The sequence below is a fragment of the Eriocheir sinensis genome, chromosome 5, assembly GCF_024679095.1.
Source record: "Eriocheir sinensis breed Jianghai 21 chromosome 5, ASM2467909v1, whole genome shotgun sequence".
Classification (NCBI taxonomy): Eukaryota; Metazoa; Arthropoda; class Malacostraca; order Decapoda; family Varunidae; genus Eriocheir; species Eriocheir sinensis.
This window is the reverse complement of record NC_066513.1, coordinates 26,063,513-26,076,597: the sequence shown is the minus strand read 5'-3', so window position 1 is coordinate 26,076,597 and position 13,085 is coordinate 26,063,513. Positions and strand designations below refer to the sequence as shown.

Genomic DNA, 13,085 nt, shown 5'->3' with positions numbered 1-13,085 from the left:
AACTATAACGCGTATGACGACAAAGCATAAGGAAATGTATTTAAGAAAAGAAACCAAGAAAGGAGGAAGAAACAACAGAAAAACAAAACAAAAAGTGAATTAGAAAATATATCAAAACAACAAAACAGGTAAAGAAAATACATCATACAAAAAACACCAAGACAAGATTAAGGAACAACAAAAAAGCCACAAAGAAAGAAAGAAAAAAATCAAGCTCAAAGACGTAATTAAGCCCAAGAAGAAAAAAATTGACTCGTGAAAAAAAATCCAAAAAGAAAAAAATAGGGAAATCAGGGAAAATAATGAACTGTGAAATAACAAGCATCAAGAAGGAGTCACATGTATCTTAATCAACCTACTCGTCACACCTGTAACACCTGGCGGAGACGTTGAAGAGAGAGGGGGAGGGGAAGGAGATGCTGGTGGTGATGGTGGTGGTGGTGGTGATGGCGGTAGTAGTAATTGTTGTGTCTGGGAATGGCTAGAAATGACACTATGATGATCCTTACGAGTGTGTGAATGTGTTTGTGCGTGTGCGTGTGTGTGCGTGTGTGTGTGTGCGCGCGGCGAGTATGTGCGTGTGTAAGCATGTTGAGTGTGTGCATGTGTGTGCGTGTGCGTGGGTGCTGGAGACACACGGTTCGGTGGATGAAGGACGTGAACGCCACTTTTATGCAAATGAATTACGGAGGCTGGGAGGGGATGCTGCGAGGGAGGGAGGGAGAGAGAGAGAGAGAAGGAGGAAAGAAGGGAGGAAAGTAGGGAAAGGGAGGGAAGCGGTGAGAGAGGAAGTGAAAGAGGAAAAGGAGGGAGGGCGAAGGCAAAAGGGTAAGGGGAGAAGGGAAATGACGGGGAATAAATGGTAAAGAAAAACAGGAGATGGAGTAGACGGGGAAGGAATAGGGATGACAAAAAAGCGAGGGTATGGAGAGGGAAGGAAGGAGAGACGGAGGAGAGGAAGGAAGGAGAGAAGAAGGGTGAGGGAAGAGGGGAAATGTCAAAATAAATGGTGAAGAAAGATCGGAGATAGAGTACACTGCAAAAAGGGGGAGGACAAAAAGGGTGAGGGTATGAAGAGGGAAGGGAAGAAGGGAGAACACAGCGAGGAATGACAGAGGAAGATGGAGTAAAAGAAGATGGAACATAAAGGTTGAGGCATGGCGTAGGGACGGAAAGAAGAGAGGAGAGGAAGGAAGAAGAAGGACAAAAGAAAGGAAGGAAGGAAATGGTGAACTGAAAGGAAAGGAAAGGAAAGCAGGAGAGGATTAGGGAAGTATTTGAGAGAGAGAAAAGAGACAAAAGAAAGGAAGAAAGGAAATGTTGAACTGAGAGGAGAGGAAAGGAAAGCAAGAGAGGATTAAATAAGTATTTGAGAGAAAAAAGGAAGACAAAAGAAACGATGGAAGGGAATGGTGGGTTAAGGAAAGGAGAGGAAAGAGAGGACTAAGAAAATATTTGAGAGTAAACAAAGTATAGTTTGTAAAAGGAGACACAAAAAGGACAGTAATAAAGAACATGAATTAGAGATGAATGACCCAAATGAAGAAGAAAACAGGAGAAAAATGGAAGACCAGAAAGGAAAAAGAAGGAAAAGGAAAATGTGGGTGGAAGAAAGGGAAAAAAAAAAAAAAGATAGAAATAAGGAAAAGAATGGGAAGTAAAGGAAGAGAAAAAAAATGAGCAAAATGAAGAAAAACAAAAGGAGGAAAATGAAAGAAAGAAGAAAAGAAGGAAGAATATGAACAAAAAGGACAGTAATGAAGAAAAGAAAGGGAGATAAACGTTTATACTTAGAGAGAAAAAAAGAACAAAATAAAGAGGAAAACAGGGAAGAAGAGGAAAGACAAGAGGTAAACAGGAAGTGAAAAGGAAAAAATGAGTGGGGAAAAAGCAAAAAAAGACTAAAATGAGGAAAAGAAAGGGAGAGGGAGAGGAAAAAAGATCAAAACAAAGAGGAAAACAGGGAGGAAGAGGAAGAGGAAAGACAAGAGTAAAGAAGGAAGGTGTGTGAGGTATGAGGAGGTGAGGGAAGGAGGTATTTTATGAAGAAAGATGAGGAGGAGAGAGGAGTGTGTGTAGAAGGAGGAGCAGGAGGAGGAGGAGGAGGAGGAGAGGCGTTTGAAGGGAGCCGAGAGGAGAGAGAGAGATGAGGAAGGAGGAAGGAGCGTGTGTGTGCATGAGATGAAGGAAAGTAACTTGAGGAAGATGAGAAATGAGTATGAGAAAGAACGTAAATTAGGGAGAGACAAGAAAGGGAGAGAAAGGGAGAACATAAATAAAAGGAAACAGACACACGCAAAAAAATGAAAAAAATAGAAAAAAAGAAAGAAAACTCGAAAATAAAAGAGCATTGCCTTGGAATGAAAAAAAATACCGATTCAAAATAAAAGAAAAAGACAAAAAAATAAAACTAGATGTATGAGACTAAATAAAAAGAGAGCGATACAAAGGAAACGGACATAAAAGGTTTAGCGATTGAAAAGGAAACAATAAATTAACAAAGAGCGAATCGCAGCCAACTGACCATTACTGTTACTATGTTTTATTTTTTTGCTGGTAAAGGTCTATTAATATCGCATTGATCGTACTGCAGAAAATATTAATATGAAAACATGAACGCTGGAATAACTAGAAATGAACAAAAATAAAAATAGATAAACAGACAGAAATACTCATGTGAAAATTAAGCTTCTAATGGTTACGAACGTACACACACACACACACACACACACACACACACACACACACACACACACACATATATAATCCCCCTTCCCCCCACACACCGCCATCCTCTCCCCCCTACACAAACCCCCTCCTCCCACACACACAGCCTTTCCCCCACCCCCAACACACAATCCACCCTCCCCCCCCCCCCCTCACACACGGTAAAGCCATTCTATATAAGGAAAAATGGTCATATAAATCCTGCCAAACACCTGTCCGGCCGATGCCCAGGTGCGGTGCTGCGTCTGGGAACACCGGGAGAAAACGCAGGTGAGGAAACGCGGCGAGCATTTCCTCCTCCTTCGTACGGCGATAAAACATTCGAAAGCCACAGGCAGACAAAGCTGCGGGTGATAGAATTGAAGGAGAAGCTGCGTGGAGGGAATATGTATTTACTCGCATAAGGAAAACATCGAATAAAACCAGGAAACCAGACACAGATGATAGAAGAACTCAAAAAAGTATAAAAGCATTCGAAAGCCACAGGAAGACCAAGTTGGCGGCAAATAGAAAAGTAAGAGAAACAGCGTGGAGGGGACATGTATTTACTCGTAGACGAAAAACAGCGAATTAATCATGAAAATCAGAGACACTCAAAGAGGAGAGTGAAAAATGGAAGGGAAAAAAAAGGAAAACTGCAAAAAGAAGATTGAGCATTGGCTGGATATGAAAAAAATACTAATGGAAAGCAAAACATAGGATAAAAAAATATGATGATCTGATTTAAGGGCATATTATGTGTGTCAAAATTAATTAATGGAGAAAAAAAAGGGAAACGGCAAAAAAAAAGTTAGATAATTGTTTAGAACTAAAAAAATACCGATGAAAAAAAAGTAAAACAAAAAAAAATATGTTGATCTAACTTCAGGGCATATTATGTGTCTCAAAATTAATTAATGGAGAAGAAAAAGGAAAACGGCAAAAAAAAAAGTTAGATAATTGTTTAGAACTAAAAAAATACCGATGAAAAAAAAGTAAAACAAAAAAAATATGATGACCTAACTTATGGGTATATAATTATGTATCACGTCCAAGCTAATTAAAAGATTGCATGCTATTAAGTGATACTATTAACCATTTAGCTACACTGTAATCACGAGGGAATTGACTCCTTCTATACATTTTACGCTATTTTGCTCGGCTTTCAAACTAATTTAGAATCGCTTTGATAAGAGGAACGTGTTTGTTGCATATCTGATAACGACATGGCTCTCCTGTCTCCCTTCCTCCCTTCCCTGCTCTTCCCTTCCCTTCCCTTCCTCTGTCCTTCCCTCTTCTGATAGCGACATAAACCAATCAACATACCTTTCCTCCTCCTCCTTCTCATATTCCTCCTTATTTGCCTCTTCCTCCTCCTCTTTCTCATTCTCCTCTTCATCCTTCTTCTCGTTCTCTTTCTTCATCCTCAAACTCCTCTTCCAACTCATTTTCTTTTTCTTCCTTCTTCACTTTTTCCTCCTCCTTTCATATTGTTTCTCATTTTCCTACATTTCCTTCTCTTCCTCTTCCCTTTCATTCTCATCCTTATTATATCCTTTGTTCTGCTCCTCCACCTTCCTTTCCTGTCCCTCTTTTTCCTCTCCTTCCTCTTATGGCTCCTCATTCTCCTCCTCTCCCTCCTGTATTTCATTTTCCTCCTCCTACTTCTCCTTTAACTCCCTCTCTTCTTCCTCCTCCTCTTTTTCCTCCTCTACCAATATCACCACCAGCGCCATGTTGTCATCCTCCTCCTCCTCCTATGCCTACTCCTCCTCCTCCTTCCTCTTCTACATCCTTTATCTCCACTTTATCCTTCCACTCATCGCCTCTTTCACTTGCTTATTATCCCCCTCCTTCTCTGTCCCCTCCTTCGCTCGCAGAAAAGACGGGATGAAAGAAAAGCAGGGAAACAATAAGAGGCCGAAGAGCGCTTTTATGACCCTAATTAAAACAGGTAAACAAAGACCACCTGTGTTTTTTCCTTTCAAACTCCACAGGTAATTCTTAAGACGATGACCTGAGAGGATTATTAGATAGTTATTAAGCCGATGAGGGATTTAATGAAAGACTATCGTACCTAACTCTCTCTCTCTCCCTCTATCTATCTGTCTGTGTGTCTATCTATCTGTCTCTCATTGAAGGAGAAGAGGCATTCGGAGTAGTTCACGTAGGAAGCCTATCATGCCTCCTTTGACACGCCTCTCATTGAATGACTGGCTGGGAGACGGATGTTCTGTCTCTCATGTGTCTCTCTCTGTCTCTCTCTGTCTTGGTTTCAGTCTCTGTGTGGTGTGAGACGGCTGATGTTCTGTCTTTCCTTCCTCACTCTGCCTCTGTCTCTTTGTGTTTTTGTCACACTGTCTCAGCGTGTCTGTCTTTCTGGTTGTGTCTGTGTGTGGGTATGCGTTAATGTATAAGCCTTTCGTTATGATCAATTTTCCTGTTTTTTTTCTCATTTCTTTGTGTACTTTAAGGAGTTTCTTTGCTGCCTCTAAGTATTGTTTTCGCTTTAATAGCTTACTATTTTGCTTTGTTGTGGATTTCGTTTGTTTAATCTGTTTTGTTTCCCCCGTTTTCCTGTTTTCTTGGTGTGATTATTGAAGTTTTTGTTTTCTGTGCGATTTTTTTTCATTGTTTACTATTTTTATTTTGTTTTGGGTGTCGCTTGTTTGCTTTGGATGTGCAGGTGTTTGTGTGTTTGTGTATACTTTCTTGCCTGAGCCTGAATGTGTCTGTTTGTCTGTCTGTCTTTGTCTGTCCGTCTGTCCGCGTGTCTCCCCTTTCCTCCCTTAGCCCTCTCCGTTTGGGTAATGGGTGTAGCCTTGTTCGCCCCAGTAATATCACAACAGAGCCATCCCATCTAGACCATACATGGCTGCATATAACCTCTCTCTCTCTCTCTCTCTCTCTCTCTCTCTCTCTTCTTTCTTTCACTTCTATTATCCTTTCCTTCTTTATTTTATGTCTATTTTGTCTTTCCATTTAATACCTTATGCACCTTCTTCCTACCCTTCCTTTCCTTATTCATCCCTTCTCTCTCTCTCTCTCTCTCTCTCTCTCTCTCTCTCTCTCTCTCTCTCTCTCTCTCTCTCTCGCACTATAACACGCACACGGCCACTTCAGTCAATCTCTCTCGTCATTGGCTGGGGCTGTGAGGAGCTCGGCCAGGTAAAACTACAGGTACACACGTGATTGGTTACCTGCGAACTTGATTACGAGCGAGCGGAAACGAGACCAGGAAAGGCGAGAACGGGATTGGCTGATCGTTTTGCCATAAACCCTGCACCTCGATCGAATCCCACCCTCCCTCTCTCTCCCTTCCACTGCCTTCCTAGTTCTCTTTATACGTAACTCAGATTCGGGGTAATAGAACAGGGTTGCATTGTCGTGCGTCTGGCAGAAAGTTCCCCAAGCGTGTAGGTTATTGGTTACCCTGAAGTTGATGACGTCAGGTGGGCATGGTGGCAATTAGGTTTCGTGTTGCTTCTGTGTTCGCAGTTCGACGCCTTGGAGAGAGAACGGAAAAGAGGAGGAATACGAGAGGAGGAAAGTGGGGAGGAGAGGAAAAGATGGAGAGCTGGAGATTGGTATTTAAGGAGAAAAGGGAAAAGAAGATGGAGAAACGATAGAAACAAGTAGATGGGGAGGCTGAAAAGGAGGTAGAGAGGATAATAATAGTTGGAGGAAGTTAGATGCTGCTGGTAGGAATAAAAGGAGTGGCTAAAAATGGAAAATAGGGATAAAAGAAGAGGTGTAAAAGGCAGATGGGGGAAGAGAATGAGGGAATCTACGACGAGCTGGATAAAGAATATAATAGTGAGAATAAAAGAAGTGGAGAAAAATGGAGGAGGAGAGAAAACGAGGAAGCTAAGATGTTGGTGTAGGAGGAGGAGGAGGAGGAGGAGGAGGAGGAAAAAAGAGGTTAAGGATAGGCAAAACAAAGGTTGGAGGAGGAGGAATCTCAAGCGTAGGTACACGAGCTGGGTGAATTGGAAAACCTGAAAGAGAAGTGAACCTGGAGGAGGAGGAGGAGGGGGAGGAGGAGGAGGAGGAGGAAAAGAAGAAAGTGAAGGAGCAACAGGAGGAGGAGAATTGCGAGGAAGAGGAAAACTTGGACAGCGACCAATAGGAAAATGATGTGAGATGAAATGAGGAGGAAAAGTAAGAAAAAAAAAGGAAAATAATCAGATGAAGAAAAGTCCGTCAACAAAAAAAGGGACAACAAAGAAAGAGAAACTAAAAGAGCAAGAGGAGGAAGAAGTAGAAGACGGAAACAACAAGGAAGAAACGGGTTGAGGAAAGGAAGAGGAATCAGAGGAATATCACAGTAAAGAAAAAGAAGAAAGGAAGATGAATTATTTAGAGTAATATCACAGCAAAGAAAAAGAAGCAGAAAAAGAAGAAAGGAAGATGAATCAGAGGAATATCAGAGCAAAGAAAAAGAAGAAGAAAAAGAAGAAAGGAAGATGAATTAGAGGAATATCACAGCAAAGAAAAAGAAGCAGAAAAAGAAGAAAGGAAGATGAATCAGAGGAATATCAGAGCAAAGAAAAAAAAAGAAGAAAAAGAAGAAAGGAAGATGAATTACAGGAATATCAGTGCAAAGATATAGAAGAAAAAAAAAGAAAGGAAGATGAATTAGAGGAATATCACAGCAAAGAAAAAGAAGAAAGGAGGAGGAGGAAAACAAGACACGCAGTGAAAATGCAAAACAAAACCGACGTCATTACACCATATCGTTATTTCCTTCACTTCGAATTCTTGAACAAACCACTCCAAGCCACGCCATACCATCTGTCTCCTTTGCGTACACGCACACACACACACACACACACACACACACACACACACACACACACACACACACACACACACTCACAGTCATCCTCTCCACCAAGTCTTCGAGCCTCTGCAAGCACACTCGAGCAGATTTTTAAAGTAAGGAAGTGTCGGGCGGAGATGAGGAAGGAGGACGAGGAGATGAGGTGCAGGAACAAGCATGGCGGAAGAGATGTGAAGGAGGAGGAGAAGGAGAACGAGGAGGAGGAAGGAGATGGAAGCCGGATCGCGAAGACGGGGAGGTGGAAGAGGAGGGTAAAGAGAGGATGAGGTGAGATGGGCGGGCCAGTGAGGTGGAAGAGTGAGTGAGGGAGATGAAATGGAGATGGAGTGGAGGCTGCGAAGGAGGAGTAAGACGTCTGCATATTCCCCAGACGCGTCCCAAGTGCACAACAAACACACGAAACGAACGTAAAAGAAGAAAAAATAGGAAATAGGAAATAGAAACAGAGAAATAGAGAGACACAATTGACAAGATAAAGTATAAGCGCATTACCAAACACACGAAAGGAACGTAAAAGATAAAACAAAAAAAATAGAAAGATATACAACTGAAAAATGATAAACACATACTAAGGAACACAGGAAATGAACGTAAAAGAAGAAAAGAAGAAAAATTGAGAAACAGACAATGCATAACTGAAAACAATAAGGTAAACACATACTAATAAACAAAGGGGAACGAACGTAAAAGAATAAACATAGAAAAACAACATATCTGAAAACTATATTAACATGGCGGTAAAGTCCCATAATGAAATTTAACATAGCAGTTCCAAAGGTTATAGAAAGTATGACCAACACTTCCCAGCACGGAGAACTAAAATGAACACTAAAAAATAACAACTAAAGAACAAGAATGCGACAAATTAAACCAAAATATAACAAGACCAAAATGAACAGAAGCAAACACACAAGTTCCAGAGTTTATAGAGATTATGAACAATACCCCCCAGCACAGAGAAATGTAAAAAATAAATATATTAAGAAAACAACCTCTACACAACACAGAAGCAAATATAACAACACAAAGAACACAGCAGCAAACACACCAACAACCTTATCGCGGCGCACTGGAAATAATGAAATCGCTTACCTGCCCGTGACTCAGCGTGGGGAGAATTAGGACAGGTGCGAGGAGGAAAGTGAGAGGAAGATAAGAAATAGAGAAAACGCGGAGACGACGAAGAGGAGGAAGAAAGGTGAAGAAGAGGAGGAAAAGGAAGAAGAGGAGAAGGCATGTAAGAGAAGAGTAGGGAGAGGAAGAAAAGGAATATGGAAAACGAGGAAGACGAAGAAAAATATAAGGAAAACAAGGAGGAAAAGGGAGCTAAAAAAGAAGGAGAAGGATAAAATGGAGGTGAAGGCAACGGGGAAAGAGGAAGATACGAGAAGTGAGAGGAAGAGAGGAAAGAGAACGAGTAGGAGAACGCAGATGAGGGAAAGCAAAGCAAACACGTGAGAGAAAGTTTGAGAAAAGAAAATGAGGAGGAAGCAAAGGAGAAAGTCAGGTAGGTAAGCAGGTAAACACGTAGGTAGGTGGGTAGGTAGGTGGGTAGGTAGGTAGGTAGACGGTCGCACATCACAGGTAAAGAGCAGGTGTATGTACCCTTTGGCAGCACAGGTGGCAGCTGACAGCTCAATTAGCAAATGCAGGTGTACGTAGGAGAGTAAGGGGAAGACTCTGATTGAAGGGCAGACTCGCCTCCCCTTACCTGATCCTTAAGTATAGCCAGGTAAAGCTATGGTTCGTGCTGCTGTACAGGTAACGCACGGGCAGCTTCCTTTACGTTGATTGGTAGGGCGGCGCAGTCTTACCTGTCCAACACTAATGAATGAGACAGGTGTGAGGAATGGTGTGCTCGGGGCGGCCTGGGAGGGTTGGGGTGGGGGGCTGCGGCGTGAAGGATGGCGTTATGGGGGGAAGGGAGTGAGAGGGAAAATATGAGAGATGGTGTTTAATAAGGAAAGGAAGGGAGGGAGGGAAGGAGGGATGGGAGAGGGGGTGTTTTGTTGTGTTGTGGTGTGTGAAGGATGGCTGGTAAACGACGGGAAGATGGAATGGGAAGGGCGGGAGGAAGGGAGTAAGCGGGTAAGATGTGGAGGAGTAAAGAACTGAAGATGATGGAGACGAAGGATGAATGAAGGAAGGAAGAAAAAGAGAGAAGACGTGAGAGAGATGGAGTTAGTGGGCTTGGAGGAGTAAGATGAATGAGTTAAGAAATTATGAATATGATGGAAACGAAGAATGAAGAAAGGAAGAAAAAGAGAAAAAGCGTGAGAGATGGAGTTAGTGATCTTGCAGGAGTAAGATGAATGAGTCCAGAAATGAAGATGATGGAAATGGATAATGAAGGAAGAGAAGAAGAAAACGAGAGGACTAGTGCGTGGGGGGAGGGAGTAAGGAAGTAAGATATGGGAGAGTCAACACCTAATGAAGCTGATGGAAACGGAGAATGAAGAAAAGAAGAACGAAAAAGAGAGAGCGTGGAAGGGATGAAGTTTACGACCCGTGGGAGCAAGAACAGATGAAGGTGATGGAAATGACGAATGGAAAAAGAAAGTAAGGACAAAGATTCGTCGTGTATAAGAGGAAGACTTGTGAGGCATTATAGAGAGCTGCTGTATAACTAACAAGCTCTGCATTGTTTTCTTCTTCCTCGTTTAAATTTGCCCTGGGATGCAAACAAACACACACGCACACAGACGCACGCACACATACCTACACGGCTTAGACGCGTACACAAAGGCGCCGCTAAATTTCAAAGAATGTTTACACACACACACACACACACACACACACACACACACACACACACACACACACGCACACGCATGGTCCAATATTACAGTTTCACGGACAATTGAATAAGTAATCCATATTAGTCTTCGTGTGTGTGTGTGTGTGTGTGTGTGTGTGTGTGTGTGTGTGTGTGTGTGTGTGTGTGTGTGTGTGTGTGTGTGTTTAGATCCATCGCTTGTCTTTATATCTGCTTGTATGTTTGTTCTTGTTATGGTGTTTGCTTTGTATATATTAACGATTTAGACAGAAGAAAAACACTGATAAACCAGCTCTCAAACACACACACACACACACACACACACACACACACACACACACACACACACACACACCTCCCCCCACACGCACACACAAACACTCCCTTCACCTCCCTTCCATCCCTCCAAACACACACACACACACACACACACACACACACACACACACACACACAAACCCACACACACACACACACACACACACACACACACACACACACACACACACACACACACACACACACACGGACAAACTAATCAACGCTGCCTGGATGGGATGACATTTCTTTCCGCCATGATGTAAGGAAGGAAAGAAAGAAGACAAACGACGCCAAAGAGAAATGTGAACGGTGGAAATGGTGAAAATGAGACGCGAGAAAAATATGAGAAAAGAGGGAAAAGTTGGAGCAGTGGAAGAGAGAGGGGAAAAGCGATTTAAAAGGAAAGGTAAAAAGAAAAGGGAAAGGCTTTGAACGGAGAGAGATAGAAGATTTTGTTTTTTTTATCTTAGCCAGGGGAAAGCTGTAAAAATGGAAGTGATATAGGAGTGAGGGGAAAAATGAGGGAAAATGAAAAATTGTAAAATGAAAAAAAACGGGAAGTGGGTAAAAAAAAAGTAGTTGTATGCTGAAAAAACTTTGCATAAAAAATAAAGGAAAAACAAGGAAAAAATTGAATGAGTTAAGAGAAAAAAATATTAGACGAGATAAAACGAGAAGCTAAAAAACGAGAAAAAGTGTTTAACTCACTCATACACACACGCACACACACACACACACACACACAGTCACACACGCACACACACACAAACACACGAGCCCCTGTCCCCATGCACACACTCACACACACACACGAAAACACACAAACTCTCTCTCTCTCTCTCTCTCTCTCTCTCTCTCTCTCTCTCTCTCTCTCTCTCTCTCGCAAGTACAAAACAGTTATAAAAAAGTTCATAAAAAGCCAAGATTAAGTCATAAACAAAAGAAAAAAACTCATCCAATACAACAACAATCTCTTTCACAAATCCCTAACGCAGCATATAACCCAACGATAGACTCAAACGCCGACAGCTTCGTCAAATAGAACAGCATAAAGATACACTATTACGCCTTTTTGTATCATTAGCTCAATTATTTTTTAGCGTGGAGGTAATTAAGTCTCGTTATACGCTCGTGATTATTCATATATTAAATTTTATTAGTATTTGATTATGGTCTCTTGTGGATAAGTGTATAGGGGGGAGGGGGAAGGAGCCTGCGTGTGTGTGTCTGTGTGTGTGTGTGTGTGTGTGTGTGTGTGTGTGTGTGTGTGTGTGTGTGTGTGTGTGTGTGTTTTATATGCCTCAAGTTTTCATGGATACAGTTTTGAAGGGAGGGGAAAAAAAAGAAACGAGTCATTCGCATTTTTTCCTTCCAGTTGAAAAATATGGAACTGGCGGCCCTGCGCTCCTTCCACGGGGCAGAAAAAAAGGGTTGTTATTTTTTTATTCTCTCTCTCTCTCTCTCTCTCTCTCTCTCTCTCTCTCTCTCTCGGCGATAACGCTATAAAAAGAATCAACTGACACACACACACACACACACACACACACACACACACACACACACACACACACACAATAAGAGAAAAGTTGGATAAGAGCGGATATGGAGGCGGGACAGCGCGAGCGTAGCTCTTTTCCCGTATGTCACAACTAGGTAAACACACACACACACACACACGCCTGCCTAAGCTCTCCCCCCCACACACACATCGTCCCTACCCCCTTCCCCATGCTTACAACCCCCTCCCTCCCCCTCTCTCTCACACCCACACGTACACATCGACAAAGGTGACGGCCGGAGACTAAGGAAAAGAGAGTGTAGGAGTGTACCGAGCGCCCCGCATGGATTGTTTCTTCTTTCCAATGCACGGTAATGGCCTTTGCAACCTGTAATTAAAGGATACCTGAGCTACTCGTGTCTACCTGGAGAAGGAGGAGGAGGATCACGCTGAGAAAGAATTGCTGCCGAACGAAGAAAGAATGTGAAGGAGAAACACAAGAGTGTATAGAATGTATGACTGTATTTGCCGGGTCAGTGTCCTGTTTAACAACACGTCGTGCTTTTGGCCGTGGGAACTGTGATGAAAGTCATCATTTGCTGATCCTTGCTGATCTAGCGTCAGCTCATCACAGTTCCCACGGCCAAAAGCACGACGTGTTGTTAAACATCCTGTTGTGCGACACCGACCCGGTGTCGCAACACATACAGTCATACATTCATATACACATGACGATATATATATCACAGGAAGAATAAGGACGAGGAGGATAAGAAAATACTAAAGGAATAAGAGAGCCAGAAGGAAGGACAAAGAGAAGGAGGAGAAAGAGAAAGACAAGGAGAATGAGGAAGTAGAGGAGGATGACGAAACCCAGGAGACAGAAGAGGAGGAGAGGAGGAGGAGGAGGATCAGAAACTGGCCTCAGAATACTCTAGATT

At 42.4% G+C, this 13,085-nt stretch overlaps 1 protein-coding gene across 3 annotated transcripts in view; it reads left to right on the top strand.

The window, feature by feature from the left end:
* LOC126985699 (carbonic anhydrase-related protein 10-like) overlaps positions 1 to 13,085 on the top strand; it is a 148,618-nt gene that overhangs the window by 125,635 nt on the left and 9,898 nt on the right. The window lies entirely within an intron of this gene.